At 41.4% G+C, this 18379-nt stretch overlaps 1 protein-coding gene across 18 annotated transcripts in view; it reads left to right on the forward strand.

Moving 5' to 3' along the window:
* ATF7IP (activating transcription factor 7 interacting protein) overlaps positions 1 to 18379 on the forward strand; it is a 166436-nt gene that overhangs the window by 21644 nt on the left and 126413 nt on the right. The window lies entirely within an intron of this gene.

The raw sequence follows: 18379 nt of genomic DNA on the forward strand, positions 1-18379 counted from the left end.
TTGGAGGGGAATTGGGGGAAGGCTGCGAGCTGCATTCTGCAAGTAATAGGATGGAGTAGAACGAAGAAAACTGGAGGGCAGTGACTAGATAGGACAGTTCTGAAGTACGGTGTTAGTAGAGACCAGGAAAGAAGATTCAGTCATGCTAGAAGGGTGCATTAGAATTGGATAACAACAAGGAGGGGAAAATTCGCTCAGAGAAATTAATAAAACTGAGAACTTGAAAGTGGTGAAAGATGAATAATAAAATATACTCCTGGGGGGATAGGGGAAGGAAGAAAGTTTTGAACATCAACATTTTGGACTAACTACGGATTGTATTTTATATACTTCAGCACCAAAATCTGCAACAGTTTTTCTTACTAAAAAGAAAAGACTTTATTATGGACCATAGGTTTGCTTGCCTTCTGTTATTTCAAAAACTTCTTAGTTTGTAATTGTGTGTCAGGTTAAAAATGTATTAAAATAGTAGAATGACTCCATAATCTCAACATTGAGAGTTCTTAACAAGTTTTAGTTGAACAAAAAGCCACAGCCAAAGTTGTGTTCTTTTCTCAACTAACAGCACTTCCTGGTTCATTGGTAAAATGAAGGCAGCAATTTAGAAATAGTAAAGCACTATATAACAAATGGATTGGAGGGGGGCAGGAAGGAAAGTATATATGAATCGATATGAATTAAAAATTATGAAGTGTAGAAAATTGATAAGGGAAGTTAGACATCAGGGAGAAATTCATGGCTGGCAGGGCTAAGTATATTTGGAACAAAAGAAATCCTAGCAATGGTTTAGACCTGTTACTAGATGAAGATGGTAAATTATGCAGTAAGTTCAGAAGTGTTAAATAAATATTTCTGTTCTGTATTTGGACAAACTGAGTGGGGTATTCATATCACATATGTTGAAGTGCCTTGCAGTCCATTAGTCACTGAGGATGTTAAACAGCATCTACTAGAGATTTTTAAAGGCCTGAGGAACTTGCACTCAAGAGTCTTTGAGAGTAGGCTGAGGAGATCTTTGGCCCACTGATAGCTTTCAGTACATCTTGGCATACTGGAGAAATTGTGGAAGAATTCTGGAAGTTTGTTGTGGCAATATTCAAAAAGTTAACCTGATATCAGTGCCAGGCAAAATAATGGAGAAGCTGATACGGGATTCGGTAGATAAAGAATTAAAGGATAGCAATATAATTAATGTTAGTCAACATAGTTTTGTGGAAAATAGGTCTTGTCAAACAAACCTGATTGTGTTCTTTGAAATTACAAATTTGGTTGATATATGTCACTGCCTAGATGTAATAGACTTGTGTGAGGTGTTTGACTTAGTACTGCATGACATTCTGATTAAAAAAAATTAGTACTCTACTATATAAATACTTCACACATTAAGTGGAGTAAGAGATCTGAAAAAATAGTACTAAATTATAATTGAATGGGTGTGTTTCTAGTTTCAGGGATTGGTTTTAAGGCATGTCTGTTCAACATTTTCATCAATGATCTGGAAGTAAATGTAAAAAAATCAAATCACTGCTGAATAAAATTTGCAGATGACACAAAGATTAATGGAGTGATAAATAATGAGGAGGACAAGGCAGTCATACAGATTGAATTTGGCTGTACTGACATGCAGAGTTATACATCAAGGAATGCAGGCCATACATATGGAGTAGGGCACTATATCCTGGAAAGCAATGACTTTGGAAAGGATTTGGGATTCATAGTGAACAGATAATTCAGCATGAGCTTCCAATGTGATGCTGTGGCAAAAAAGGCTAATGAGATCCTTGAATGTATGAATAGGGGACTAGAGAAGTGGCTCTTGGTTTGAAGACATCAAGACTGGATGTCTTTCTGGAAAGTATGTTTGTGTCAAACAGGTTATTGGGCTCAATAAAGGGCTAACTGGGTGAAATTCAGTGGTCTGTGTTGTTCAGGAGTTCAGTCTAGATCAGTGGTTCTCAACCTGTGACCTGCAGGCCACTTGTGACACAATCAGCACACAGCTGTGGCCCATGTGCCATTCTCAGGGCGATTCAGGTAGTATAGATATTGTGTGGATGCAGCCCACAATAGGTTGAGAACCAATGGTCCAGATGATCTAATGGTCTGTTTTAGCCTTAAACACTATGAATCTATAAATAAGTAATTTACTTAATTCTGACAAGAATTAACATTATTCCTTTTCTGCCTGGAGGCAGACAATTCTGTTAAAAATCTGAGCATTTTATATCTGCAAAGTAACACGAAAATTCTTTGGAAAAAATCTGAACTGGAGGCAGCACAGATTCACCAAACTGCCGGTGGGTTAGCTGTGAGAGAGTTAGCAAATGCTATGGTGAGTTAACGTTACATTGGAGAAGAAGAAACTTTGTCTCCCAAACAGCCGCGGCAAATGACTGTACAAATTTTATATGATGCATTTGATTAAAGTCAGCTCAAGACTTCCACTAATAGAACTCTAGCCATTTTCTCTCTTTTTGTATTACTTGTCACAGGTCATCTGTAAACAGTGCTTACTTGTGAGGATGTTTAGGCATCACCATATCCAGGGGGAAGACGACAAACTATTATTGACACTTTTAAGATTTTACTACCAGCTTAATAATGTTATTCCTCAGAACCATCTGTAAATTTTCATGTTCTTTTGGCGTCCAATGATGTCCCATTAGAACAGGTCCTTCACTCCTGTTAGAAGGGCGTCCTAACTTTGCCTACCTCCAATCCATTCAGGATACTAGATCCAGAGTGTGACCAGTTATGTGAGTAGGCCAGAAGCCACTTTGGGCAGTTCTACGATTGTCATGAGACCCATGGAATCCTGAGCTGATCCAGAAAAAATGTACTCTGCATAGGCGTTGTAGTCACTGAAAACATATTCAGCCTCTGAATCTACAGTACCAACATGCTGAAGAATTCAGTTAGTGCCTTGGAGCTTTAGTGCAGTCAATACACCAATATTAACTCCATTTTAATTCCACTCTAAAACTCCAAAGGGGAAAAAAGACACATTGAGATCTGATCTTAGGAATAGGAGTCGTCCAATATCTTGAGATCAAATGCACATAACCGAGGCACCTGCTGCCCAAACCCCTCTTCCTCACGTGGCACTATATATCTAGCTGGTGACAGCTGTACCACCCACTCTTTTGGTCTCCAAAAAGCTCTAAGTTTGTTCGCTAAATATTTGGCAGTGATGTTAACATAAGTAAGTTATCAAGGTATCCACATGGACACTTGCTTGGATAGCTGGCTTGTAGGAGCAGTCTGGACAAGAGATCAAGTTGATTGTTTAGTCAGGGTGTACCCTATTTCATTCTCTTGATCTGAGAGTAAACCACAAGAAATCTAATCTACTCAGATGGTAGAAAATTCATGGGGCCTGTTCCAGACTTCAAATCTCTACTTGCTTACTTACCAAAAGACAGTTTTTAGTAAATTCAGAGGTAAATTGTTTCTGTAGAATTCACGGATTCATGACTTGTCGTACATATCAATAAGATTTAACAGATTCATGGTAAGATTCCAAAAAGGTTGGTTTAAAAATTATATACTAGGCAAAACTAGTCAAAAGCCTCCTTAGTTATGACTGTGCCTCAGAAAATCCTGGAGGCTCTGTTGCGTGGGCAATACCCCAGAATATCTGCAAAAGTGCCTGTACTTTTCAACTATTGGCTATAATTGTGACACATACGTCTGGCATTTGGCTGAGGAGCTTTCTTTGATCGTTATGCAGTTCAAGTCCTTAGGAATCGTAAGGTGACAAGGCTTTCTATAAGTGATCTAAGGTTGAGGGCAATTTGTGTCTGACTTTCCATGTGAAGGCTAGGACTATAACAGGGTTTAAAAGAGAACTGGATAAATTCATGGTGGTTAAGTCCATTAATGGCTATTGGCCAGGATTTGTAAGGAATGGTGTCCCTAGCCTCTGTTTGTCAGAGGATGGAGATGGATGGCAGAAGAGAGATCACTTGATCGTTGCCTGTTAGGTTCACTCCCTCTGGGGCACCTGGCATTGGCCATTGTCGGTAGACAGGATACTGGGCTAGATGGACCTTTTGGTCTGACCCGGTACGGCTGTTCTTATGTTCATGCTTTCCTCTCTCAAATCAAGCAGATCTGTGCAATTTTTGACAAAAAAACACCTATGCAATGAAATTTATAAAAACTGACAAGGACAAGCTCATTCTCTGCTACTTTATTGAGCAATGTTCAATTTTTTTGAATCATGCATCCTGCATCAAATCATTTCATTTGGAGGTTCATCTCCCCAACAATAACAAAGTCTTAGCTGATGATCTGATTTGAAATACAGTATTGCATGTGAAAGGTTTGTTAAGGTCACTGCTTCCATCTTCAGGTGGTCAGGTAACTCCTCAATTAGACCTTTTTTGCCACAAGAAGCAACATGATGTTCTTTCAATTCTGTTCTGAAGTTATCTGAGATCCCAACTACTTCATGGATACAGTCCACTGGGATTCAAGCCGAGAATTTTTGTACATCTTTGTTCTTCTATCTCTTTTGCTAAGTATCATCCCAAAAATGAGCCAGAACAAACTGAGATGATACAGGTTTAGCTTGTTGGGCATGTCATTTTTGGTTTAGATGTCCTAACATTTGTCTTCAGAGCCTCCATTTCTGTTACTGGGTCTTCTGACACAATAGTGTTGCTACAAGTTTCTGCCAAAAGAAGATGGTGCATAACTGAAAGCAGCAAATTCAGAGGAATTTTTTTCACACATAATTAGACTGTGGAACTCATTGCCACCAGGTATCATTGGGACCAAGATTTTAGCAAGATTAAAAGAGGGATAGGACACTTATGTGGATAAGAATTTTCAGAGTTATGATATGTAATTCTAAAAAGAGTTGTGGAATGGATATAAAACCTCATGTTATTGGGTTTAAGCCAATCTATTATTATTATTATTATTATTATTTATTGGTTAGGATGAGACTTTCATAAGGGTCAAATTATTTTACACTGGTCTTCTGTGGTATTTCTTGAACCTTTCTTTGAAGCATCTGGTGCGGACTATTATTAGAATACTGCACTAGGTGTACTACGTTTTTGACAATTCCTGCATCTGAAGAAGTGGGTTTTTTACCCACGAAAGCTTATCCCCAAATAAATCTGTTAGTCTTTAAGGTGCCACCAGACTACTCGTTGTTCCTATAATCCTAAACACCCATGTAAATGAATTGAGCAGTTCACATGACTGAGTTCTCATTTTGTGCTGTGTCCAGATTCAGAAATATCACATTACATCCATTTACACAAGTTTAATATTTTCAAGTTCTATAAATATAATGTTAATATATGAAAAATATTAACTATAAAATTATAAAATCTCATACATTATTCATGAAAGGTTATACTGATCACACACAAATATTCTTCTATACTGTTGTTCACTCACATTCTGTATACTGTAACATTCATAGTAGTGACTAACCTTCACAAATCTTTCCTTACAGAAAGTGATTCTAAAACACGTATGAGTAGCTTAAACCTATCCATTCTGAAAGTTTTGAGCCAGGAAAGTTTGGATGAAAAATAAACTTGATAACTAAGGCACATTTTCCTTTGAGTGGTTTGCCTTAGCATCCTTCTTTCTTTCAGTGTTTACATAAACCACAATTTCTTCTTAAACGATTAGAAAAAAATTGATCTGCAATGGTAATTTTAAGTACAGTAGCTCTGCATCAATTTCAGTTTTCTCTCGTGCAACAGATGACATGAAATAAAAATTAAGGTAGTGAGAGAAGATCCAAGAAGGACACTCCATTCAGAGTGAAATGTTCCATATGTTCTGAAACCTAAATTTGATGCATTCTAAGGAGTTATCCTGTAGAGCATTACTGTTGATAAAAATAGGCCAACTTACCCATAACTCAATTTTCTGGGTTAAATGTCTGTTTAAACGTTCATCTTTTAATGCCCCCTTCTTTACTGAGAATTTTCTTTCTCCTAACAGTAAATTAGCTTACACTTAAATGGCCAGAAGGCTCAAACACATTCTTAACCATAACGTCTTCTTAAGCAGTGGTATTAATAGAAAAATGACTTATTTATCGAATGGGCTATTATACCATGGTCACAGATGTCCACAATGCCAATAACTACTGCCAAAAACACTGAAGTGAAAGTGGTGTTACTCTTTGGGCTACCCTAAGTATGTTATGTACCTAAAAAGTGTGGGCACAAGATCAAACTGTACAATTTTTATTTCACTTTGCCATCTGTGGCTTCCAATTTCTTACATTTTTACAAGTTTCACAGAATTTTTTGAGGAATTGAATTATTAAAATTTGTTCTATATTTCTAATGTATTTCAGGTTCTCTTTTTTAAGACTCCATTCACTTTGAAGCAAACAATTTTGGTTCCTTCACTATGGCTCACAAATCCAGATACAAAAATGTTCCTCTTGCAGGGAAGACTTGAAGATTTTTGCAAAGGCAAAATAAATCAATTCAGACTCTTCTTATTCTTCACTTAAGGATCTGGAAAAATGGTCCATAATTATCTCAGACAATTGGGTCATTTTACTTGTGGTGGGGAGATAGTTCAGAGAATTCCATTCTCTACCCTGACCTCTCCAAATCACATTCTTGATTATCAGAAGAAACTGTGTTACCATGCTAACCCATTTGATCCACATTGGTGCCATTTCCTGCATTCACCCAAAATATTACTTCGAAGAGGTAGTGATGGTGGAGTGAGGTGTCCAAGATATTTCATAATTCTCCAATCAGGAGAATTCAGGCTCATCCTGGACTTGAAGTGGATGAATTATTTCATGTAATGAAAATTAATTTAAGATAAAATTCTTCTTCTCTGTCCTACCAGCAGTATACAAACATAATTTATTTGCCTCAGTTGATATCAAGGACTCTTACTTAGGTTACCACTGCTGAGTCTGATCAGTGGTGCCTTTTGAATAACTAAAATTGAGGTGGAATCTCCATGAAATTCCCTTCTGCTTGGGAACGGTTACCTATTCTTGGAACCAGCCAAAAAATAACCACAAAGGTCAAACTAGAGCAACATTCAGGGTTGATTTATTGGCATCCCTTACTTGCGCAATTATACTCTCATACACAACACATTCATGCCAGCAGGCTGCAGACACGGATACTGGTTTCTATTTCACAGGTGGCTGAGGGTGATCAGGCGACAGCTGCCCGGAGATCGGCTGCAAGGGGGCATCTGGCTACAGGAACCATCAAGATAATGACAAATGCTGAAGAGAAAAGAAGATATCCCATACTTGGGGGGTGGGGGGGAATGGCTGACGCAGAAAAACAAATGGAATTTGAAGGTGTTCTTATTCATTATGAGATACAGGAATTGGGTCTCCCTCTGCTAGTGTTTTAGACTTGAACAGCGCTTATTGGAATTCTAATTTCTCAATAGTGTGTTTTTCTGTGAATCCAGTTCATCTTCAGAACTTGCCAGTTCTGGCCTTACTGTCCTCAGAAGAAAGTGCTTCACAAAACATTTTACAAAAGGTTGTCAAGGTTAACACCATTGTTTCCTTATTGGCAACTGTGGTGCTCGGAAATGTCCTTCTCCAACAGCCCCTGAGCTTCCTTGTTGGGGGAGATAGACAAACCAATTTTTGTCACCCCCCCCCCTTTAGCCCAACTTTCTATTTCCTTTATACTTAGGATTCTTTCACCCTTGGTAGACGTAATTGCTGGTTAAGCCTCCCACTATACCAGTGGCAGCCACATCATGCAAATCTTCCCTATCTGTTTCCTGTGATATGGAAAAAACAATACACTCTGCTAGTGCACTTTGAGGGTATTTTGGCAGGTATTAAAGGAACTTCTTGGCTGGGTAGATTATCGTCTTGCATTTGAGCTTGAATAGTTCTCAACTGGGAGCTGCAAGAGAAGTTGTCAGAAGCAGTACTAGGCATCAAAAGTAGTAAGCTGGTTGCAGTTACTTAATGGAAAGACCAGAGGAAATAACCTACTGTGTGTAATGATTTTGCCACATCCCAGGAAAAGATTAGCAAGTAAAGAAGTATTTTTCAAGTGTCTAGAAATATTGGATCACCACACTCCCCTCCACAAATCCAGCAACCACCCCAGGCACACCAAGAAATCTGTTATCTACAGCCAGGCAGTCAGATACTACAGAATGTGATCCAAAGAAAGTCCAGGATACACCCCTAAACACACTTAAAACTGCCTTCACTGAAAAAGGACACTCTATCAGAGAAGTAGATTGCATCATGGAATACGGGCCACCCAAATACCCTGCGAGAATCTGCTTCAATACAGAAAAAAGAAAACAACCCACTGACCCCCAGCTGCCACCTGTCAAACCACATTTGAAGCCATATGGGATGGTATCAAACAGTTACCACCCATATTTGATGGGGACCACATCCTGAAAGAACCCCCTCTTTTGGTCTTCAAACAACCTCCCAACCTCACCAAACTCCTCATCAGAAGTAAGCTCCCCACAGACCAGGACACACCAACTCAAAGCAGCACCAGACCCTGCCAAAACAACAGATGCAAAACCTGCAGACATATATTCAATACTATGATGATCAATATCCCCCACAACACAGCTTTCAAGATCGATGGATCCTACACATGCCTATCACATGTGGAAAGCAACAGAGCGTCCTGTGGCACCTTTGAGACTAACAGAAGTATTGGGAGCATAAGCTTTCGTGGATAAGAACCTCACTTCTTTGCATCTGAAGAAGTGAGGTTCTTACCCACGAAAGCTTATGCTCCCAATACTTCTGTTAGTCTTAAAGGTACCACAGGACCCTCTGTTGCTTTCTACAGATTCAGACTAACACGGCTACCTCTCTGATACTATCACATGTGGTGTTCCTTATCCAGTGCATCAAATGCCTCAACAACAAGAATTATATGGGTGAAACCAAACAATCCCTACACAATCATATGAACTCGCACACCAAAAAAAAAAAAAAAAGAGAGACACCTTATCACAATGGTGAACACTTTTCACAATGTAATTATTCCATATCTGACTTCTGTCCTCATTTTCAAAGGAAACCTGCACAACACCTTCAAAAGATGAACCTGGGAACTGAAATTCATAACTCTGCTGGACACTTAAAAAACATGGGCTTAACAGAAACACTATTTTTATGGCCTATTACAAAAGTCTGTAACACACCCTGCTGCCTACTAACCTTCCTTTGACCTATGATTGCAGAAGTAATTGCCCACTTCATTTTAAAAGTGGCCTCCTACTATGGCCTCCTGACCTGTAATCCCCTTATGCTTAACAATCTGTCCCACTTTGTATTTAGCTTAGGCTATGTCTCGACTTTAAAGTTAAGTCGACTTAAGTTATGTCGATGTTCATCCACTGCTATAATTGAACCACTTTTGCATGTCCACCCAACGCTCCTTGTGCTGGTGAAGTGTGTCCACAGTTGATGCTCTTGCATCGACAGAGAGCAGTGCACCGTGGGTAGCTCTCCCACAGTGCAACTCACCACCATCTGCTGCTGGGTTTTCTGGGAAGGGATCACAGTGAGTCATAGGGGGGGGGGGAGGGAGGCTCAGTATCCCATGATTCAATTTTCTGTGTCCCATCATTCCATGGGCTTCCAACTGTGTTTTTCACTGCTTTTCAACAGCCTCTGTAAACTGCATGTCCACCATCTCTGTCTGAAAGTATAGATCCTGCCCTTCTCTCCAGTATTGCGATGAGCATTATGAACACAACGCTGGTGATCCTGCAATACTTCATGAGCTGTGAATCTGATAATGAAACCATGTTGGCTACCCTGCTGTGTGCCATGGACAGAAACAATTCAAGATTGCTTTTGGCATTCACAGAACAGTTTCACACGGTGGTCTGTCTGATCTGGGCATGGGAAACAAGCACTGAGTGGTGGGATCACATTGTTATGTAGGTATGGGATGACGAGCAGTGACAGCAGAACTTTCAGACATGCAAAGCCACCTTCCTGGAACTGTGTGTGGCACTTGCCCCTGCCTTTCAGCACAAGGACACCAAAATGAGTACTGCTCTAATAGTGGAGAAGTGAGTGGTGATTGCTGTGTGGAAGCTGGCAACTCCAGATTGCTACCAGTCAGTGGCAAATCAGTTTGGCATGGCGAAGTCCACTGTGGCGGTTGCAGTCATGCAAGTGTGCAGGACCATTAATCACCTCCTGCTATGAAGGACTGTGACTCTGGGCAATGTGCATGAAATAGTGGATGGTTTTGTGGCAATGGGATTCCCTACCTGTGAGAAGGTGATAGGTGGTGCACATATCTTTATTTTGGTCCCAGACCAACTTGTGACGGAGTACATAAACAAAAAAGGCTATTTTTCTATGGTATTGCAAGCTCTGATGGATTCACCAACATCAGTGCAGGGTGGTCAGGGTAGGTGCATAATATATGCATCTTCAGGAATACTGGCCTGTAGACAAAGCTGCAAGTAGAGACTCTCTTTCCAGACCAGAAGATTCCAATTGAGGATGTAGAAATGCCAATAGTGATCCTTGGAGTCCCAGCCTACTACCCCTTGCTCTCGTGGCTCATGAAGCCTTACACCAGCAACCTTGGCTGCACAAAGAGTGCTTCAACAACAGGCTCATCAGGTGCAGAATGACTGTTGAATGTATCTTTGGCTGCATAAAAGGTTGTTGGCGCTGCCTTTTTGGCAGGTTAGACCTCAACGTGGAAAATATTTCCACTGTCATAGCAGCTTGCTGTGCTCTGCATAACATTTGTGAAGCTAAGAGAGAGAAGATTCCACAAGGATGGAGCATTGAGCTGGATCGGCTGGCTGCTGCTTTTGAGTAGCCAGATACCAGGGCTGTTAGAGTGACTCAACAGGGAGCTGTTTGAATCACGGAGGCTTTAAAGGAGCATTTTTACAATGAGCCCCAGTGATTTGGGTTTATGTAATGCATTTAACCAGACATTGTTTTCTTGCACCATAATATGAACCTTGTAATGATTGCTATGTGTGCCTAAATTTTACTGTGCAAATGTGCCAGTTACCACTGTGTATACATTTCAGTGGCAACCATCAGACGTAGGAGACTAATAAAGATTCCTTCTCTTTCTATAAATATACTTTTATTCCACACTGATGAAAACATTTCTATGTTTTGCAAGGATCATGAAAATCAAGAGCATATTTTCAAATTAGGCTCTCCTGGTTGGATTTATGTCCAGCTGTCATTGTGAAACATGCCCCTTAGAGTGGAGTGCATAGGATACTGCAACGGCCTGGGAACATGTGAAGAATGTGGGGAGGGAGTATAGGGAGGGCATGAAAGGCAGCTCTGTATGGGCTGTAAGGAGAGGTGAGCATGGATGTTTCTGCCAGTAGTTCACTCAGGACCTCAGCATGTCTGTTTTGGTACTGGAGCAGCTGTATCATCTGCTCCTGCCTGTTTCCTCTTCTGGCTATCCATTCAGTTTCTCATTGATAACCTCTTTGCATGGTCCCTGTTTGCAATCTGAAACATCAGAGGATTGCAGCACCTCCCAGAACATGTTTCCCCTATTCCTCCGGTTTCTTTCTCCTTATCAGATGGAGCTGCTCAGCCAGTGTGCAGGATGAGACTTTCAAGGGTACATCTGCAGTAGCTAAAGAAACAACAGACAGAAGCACTATTGTGAGTGCACTTGTATCCTTGATCCAAACAAATTAGAAACACCACTTTCTCATGGCAGGAACACAGCACAGGGAGAGTCCCAGTCATGGTGAGTTTGGCCTGTGGGGAAGGGGCAAAATGGGACAAAGGGTGGGGTGGGGTAGTACAGAGGAGTATCACTACAAGTGCCTAGGGGCCACTATTCTGGATACTTGCACCATTTTCCACAGGCTGGGGTGATAGCAGCCGATATCTCACTCTGAGGGTAACCAAGGATGCAGGTGTGCAGCTGCAGACCCAGGTCTGTATGCTGCTTCCCTATGTGCTGCTTTAGTGCATGCTGAAATAATTGCCAATTGGCAGGGCAAAGGTCCTACCGTGGGGAAAGAAACAAGGTAGCCCTCTCAAGAAACCTTCAGCAGAGGATTGCAAAGTACCTCCAGGAAAGTTTCCTAGAGAGCTCTGTGGAGGATTTCCAGGACATCCCGGTATTCACAAACAAACTTTTCTGCAGGGCCCCCTCTGTCTAGCTGTCCAGGGGAATGAGAAGCAGATACAAACTGTGCCTGTGTTAGTTATTCTAATCTCTCTTGTACCCTGATTTTAAAAAAAGCAGAGCACCATCTCATGTCTCCCTTAGGTATCAAAGCACAATGAGTACTTACTAGAGCTTCCTTCTCCTGCATCAGATGTGCCAGAGCCGGAGTGCTTGGACTGGCTTGGCCCCTCTGGAGTAAAAAAAGAGGTTCTGGCTTGCCACGCCACTGGATGTCCCTGTCATCTGTCCCCCATCCTCCTCCAACTCCACTTCCTTGTCCACCACATTGTCCTCGGGGTTCACTCTGCTGGCCGCTGTCTCCAGTCCCCCTGAAGTATTCACTGGGCTCTTGGCAGTGGCGTTGGGGTAGCCGCTGAGGATGGTGTGCAGTTCCTTGTAGAAGCGTCATGTCTTTGGCAAACCACCAGACTGATGATTGGCCTCCCTTGCCTTCTGGTACGCCTGCCTCAGATCCTTGATCTTGGGACAGCACTGCTGTGTGTCCCTATCGTGCCCCTTCTCCTCCATGCCACAAACAATCTGCTCATAGGTATCAAAGTTCATGCGGGTCGAACAAAGCTATGACTGCACAGCCTCCTCTCCCCACAGACCCAACAGATCCACCAACTCCGGTGTACTCCAGGTAGGAGCATGTTTGTTGCTGGGAGCTGGCTTGGTCAGCTTGGTAGATGCTATGTGAGCTGTGCACGCTGAGCAAACGGGAAGAAGAATTCCAAAAATTCCCAGGGCTTTAAACAGAGAGGGGCATATGCCTGTGTACCTGGCTGCAGGGCAATGGAGTTCAAACTGATGACCAGAGCGGTCACAATAAGCATTGTGGGACACCTTCTGGAGGCCCCTTAAGGCGAAAACCAATGCAGTGTCTACGCTAACACTTTGTTGCTCTAATTACGTCTCCCTAAATACTGCACCTCTTGTTGAGGTGGGTTTTTTATGTTGGCATAGCAGGAGAGTTAAATCTCCAGGAGGAGTGTTGTAGTGTGTTCACTTCCACAGTTATGTCGACTAAACTGTGTAGTATAGACATGGCCTAAGATGCTCTGGTTGGGAAGTACTCTGTGCAGCGCAAAAGTTTGTTCTTCCGCCAACAGATGTTGGTCCAATAAAAGATATTACCTCACCCACCTTGTGAAATTCAAACAGCCAGAACAATTACAACATCTAAGTAACCCAAATAGCACTTGTCCAGTGGAGAATTTACATGTTTCCAAATCTAGATGACATTGCTCAAATGATTTTCTACCAAAAGCCTCTACTTTCATGAGTTTATAATTTTCCTAAAAACACAAAACTGAATCAAGCCGTCATACACCTTCATGGGCTTATGCCTTGTAGTCGTGTTTCAGCTATGAACTGTGGGTTTCTTGTATATAATCATTTGTAGGGTTCCATGGTTGAAACTGATTGTAGTTTCCCTGAAGCTTATGTGGGAGTGTTCTAAAGAGAATTTGATGGATCAGGTGGGTGTTGAAGTTGTGGTGGAAATCTGAGAGGGAGTTTAGGTCATCTGCCCAGAGGATGAAAATATGAAAATGTTTCTCAGGTATATCATTGGATTTATGGTGCATTTTTCTGGAAATTCTTTCTTGAGGTGGTGCATGAAAAGGTTGGTTTATTGGGGGCCATCTTAGTACCCAAATGGCTGTTCCCATGGTTTAGGCAAAGTGTTTGTTGTTAAATGTAAAGTTATTATGGGTAAGGGTGAAACAGATGAGTTTGGTCATGTGTTTTGGGTAAATTTCTGAGTGTTGTCCATTGTCTTGTGGATATTTTGAGGCAAGCAGTGATGTCATCGTGGTGAGGGAGTTGGTGTATGTGACATCCTTAGTGGCACAGATGGTGTTCTGAAGGAGATAATTTAATGTTGGTGAGATTCTGGAGAAAGTCAGTTGTGTCCTGGAGGAAACTGGACCTTTGTGTGGTGAATGGTTTGAGGATGGTTAATTGCTCATTTCATTTTAAGTGGTCTACAACATGTGTGAACCCTTTCCGTGTAATAATCTGTCCCACCTTTATTTTGCTTAGATACTCTGGTTACCTTTTCCAGACTCTGAAGCTCAAAAGCTTGTCCCTTCCTCCAATAGAAGTAGACTCAGTAGGATATTACCTCACCCATCTTATCTCTCTCGTATCCTGGGACTAACATGGTTACAATGCTGCAAACAACATATCTTCTCACAATTAAGCAGATTGACAGCTGATTGGTGTTTGGCATATCAAATGAATTGTTTTTATTGTAGCCGTGACAATTCAACAGTTTAAAGCATGACTTTTTTCCTTTTAAAAAAAAAGGCTTAAATTCCACAGAATGAAATTAAAATGTTTCCTTTTTTAAATGGATAAATCTGTAGGTTCTCTTAGATTGACACCAACTTGTTTCTTGGACAATTCGCTGTTATTTTAGTGATAAAATAATGCTGGTTATCCTTGGGCTAAAATTGGAATGACATTGGATGTTTCCAGAAGAGTGAATATTGCCTTTAAAAAATCATGAATAAAAGTATATCAAAGAACTAATCTTATTTTAAGCATCATCATTCACTTTGAGAATCATGATGTGCAGCTACTTTTAATGAATAGACTGAGAAATAGCCTGCTGAATATTGAGAATGCTGGAAAGGTCACTTCTGTGACATGAGAATATGTATCTTGCAGCATTTGAGGGACTGCCTTTTTTTCTTGTTGCTGTCACACTTGTAGAGATCTTAAGCAGAATGGGTGAAATATCAGAGTCAGGAAAATTTTGAAATCTTCTGTTTTCAGGGTTAACTAACTTTAGCTACTTCATTCAAAATCTGTTTTCATTAGTTGTTATAGTGGTTTCAGTTGCAAAAGCTAGCCTTGCCAAATCAAAAGCACTGCTGCCCTTTTAACTTGGCTTTGCTGACAACTCTTTCTCCCAAAATAGTGGAGGTAAAGGTTTGAACTACCACCCCATAATGACTACACTAGAAGAAAATTTGAAGCTTTTTTTTTTTTTTGTGCTGAGGTCAATCTACCTCAAAGAATTGTTAACTTCAGAGCCCACAATAGTTGGGATCATTTAAATATTAATATCAGACAACACAATCCTTCTTTGCTTGTTTGATCTCCAAAGGGGAAATTACCCATGTCACTGCTTACACTGAAAATTTTAACTTCTCTCTTGCTTTTTAGCCTAGGTGCATAATGTAGAAAAAATCTCATTCCATGGGTAAGTTAGTGATAAAAAGGTAAGGGGGCAGTGTCATTTGACTCCTAAAAATCTACAGAATCATAATTTCAGTGGTGTCACCCTCTGTAGTGTGGTGGAGGGGACTCTCTGCTTCCCTCACTGCAGGTTTTTCAGAAATTTTGATAATACAATGTCCTTAGAAATTGATTGAGTTGGGTATCATTTGAAAGCGCTTTCTCTCATGAATGCAATGGTACTGAACATGACAAACCTTCATTCAGTTCCATGCAGCGAAGAGCCTCATTTTCAGTTGCCGTCTCCGGGCGGAATACTTTGTTGTTGTCAGTAGAGTAGCCAATGCTGTGCATTAGCTGCATAAGGAATTTGCTCCTGGTTTTGGAATTAATTGTTAAACCAATAGCCACCTGTAGTGGTAGATTACACATGTGCTGCACACTTCTCGTGTATGCTTTGGAAACCTGCCTTTCATTCAAGCATGTTCATTTGAAGGGGCTCCCATGGAGTCTAATTATGGACAACCCACTCTGTTCATGATTTCACCAGTCCCTAAGTGGAAAAAATAGAAGCTTCAGCGGAAGCTGCGGTCCATTTTGTTCCTTCCCTCTCCCCCCCCCCCCCCCCCCGCGTGCGCCCCCCCCCCAACAAAAAAAAAAGTTTGCTTCACACCCCTGGTCATGGACTGCTCTACAGAGCATTTGTCAGTAATCCTCTTTCCACTTCTGCGGTTCTCTCTGTAAGTGGTTGTTAGAACCCTACTATTTCAGACTGATTAATCAATCATATCAGGAAAAAAAATCAGAATTGTTACCTTTAAAATATATCTGCATTTCCAGTACACCAGTCAGGAGCTAATCTTCCCTATATTTAGTGTTTAATGTTTGTAAATATGTAACAAGTTCTTGATTTTCTTGGTACTCATTTTAAATTGCATTGTATCCAAAAGTGGTTTACCCTCCAGTGTTCCATATTTAGGAGTGGGAGTCTTTCACTAACAGAATTGTCTTCAAGTGATTGTCCACATTGATTCCATTCTTGTGCATATACTGGAACTGGAGCTAAATCTCCAGGGTTTAAGATATGTCCCTCCTGTAATGCATCTGTACCATTCAACAATGGGTACGCTAAGTGCCTTTTTCTTGTAGGCGAAGGTTATATCCTTGACCATTTCTACGTCTGCTGCTGTTTTTCCAAGCAGCCTCAGAAAGCTGGGGATGCTAGTTCAGTTGTTTTTTCTGAAGTGCTCCATGAAGACCTCCCTGGGCACAGAGAAGGACACAGTTAAGGCTCAGTTCTCCCTTCAGTCCCTCTTGCCCCAGCAAGCCATGATTCCACCTCGAGCTCCAGTGCTGAGACATCTAAGAGACTACATTGGTTAACTGTACTTACCGACTTATTTAAGAAGGGTTAGGAAGGAGCATTGCTCTGGAGTTGAGACATAGATCTCCTTCTCTGGGACCCTCAGACTGGAGACATAAGAATTGACATTTAGACTCCTCAAATTCTGCAGCCATGGGCCTAAGATGGGGCCCTTCTAGCACCTCAGTAGTGGTTATGAAAAGAGTGCTTTCTGTGTTGGCTAAAACCACTAATTACCTTCTCTCCAGCACTGACTCTTTGACATTCTTGGTACCCACAGTATCAGCACTTAGTTAACATCCCTTTCGATGCTTATAGCCTTTTGGGCACCAAGTGGCCTGTCTGTGGGCTTGATACTGGAGTCCCTGTTGCTGACTCATAGAACATCATCAGTACTAACTAGGTCTTAGGCCACCAAAATTTTGGTACAGTTGAGAGCCTGATACTATCTGCTTCCCTAACTTGGTAGGAAAGATGCAGGAGCTTCGGAGCATATCAAGGATAGCCCCACCACTGAAAGAGGTATGTTCTTTAAATCTTTTCCATCAAGACATAGTAGAGACTTATCCCCTCCTCCTCCATGGGCACTACACTGGCAGTCAAAGACTGATTCCAGAGACTACTTTGAGCAAGGGAGACCATGGATCTCACAGGAAACGGGGCCCCTGTTTTTCTTCTGTGTACACCTATCCAGTATCCGTATGCTTAGAGGCCTTTGGGCATGCAGATATATGACCACAAGCTAGTGCTGTGCTGCTCCCCCTTCCTGTGGCCACATTCTCTTTGTCTAAGAATGAAGAGGATCAATGGGCAGAGATGGAAGAACAATTGATCCTGGTGGCATTTTCATCATCCACTCCTAATGAGGCAGTCAGTCCTCCTATCCTCAGCTTTTAAGGTATTTCAAGACCTGATGGAAACACATGGCCCAGATCCAAGATTTCTTGCACTACTCTCCAGTGGGATAAGTCTCACAAGGTGCTACACAGTCTTCTTTCTTCCATGCCTGGTAAACTTGTCATGTCTATTAACGAGGTATTTTTAAAGCCTGCAGAGGATTTGTGGCGGACTTTAACATCAATGCCTGCCACTTCTGAGGGGTAGACACACTGTATGGAGTTCCTCCCAAGGGCTTTGAGTCCTTTTAGTTAACATCTGGTGCCAGGCTCATTTTGTTATAGCAGCTATCCAGGAATGATCCAGGCCCAGGCAGCAAGGGCCTCCTAAAACAACAACAAGAGAAGAAGACTGAGACTGGATCTGTTTGGCAGAAAAATCTATTCTTCTACAAGTCTCCAGATGTGTATTGCAAACCACTCTGTGTTTTGCCAGAAGCATTGGTCTGCACCGGGATAAATTGTCTCAGTTTATGGAAAGACTCCCACAGGATCACAGGGAAGAACTCAAATCCATCAGGCTAGAGGAACAGCTGATAGCTAGAACCTCCTTGCAGGCTGCTTTGTATACATCTGATACTGAACAAAGATTAGGTTTGTTTGGCCAATTGTGTAAGCTGGAGCCATGCCTCCACCTCAGATGTCCTTGCAGGGCCCCTTCACCTGAGGCATAATGGGCAGAATGAGCCTAACCATTCCTTATTTCCTTCATTAATACAAAATCCTATATGAGTAGGACTCCTTAGTCACAGGGAAAGTATGTGTGGCATAGA

The sequence above is a fragment of the Chrysemys picta genome, chromosome 1 (assembly GCF_011386835.1).
Source record: "Chrysemys picta bellii isolate R12L10 chromosome 1, ASM1138683v2, whole genome shotgun sequence".
Taxonomy (NCBI): Eukaryota; Metazoa; Chordata; order Testudines; family Emydidae; genus Chrysemys; species Chrysemys picta.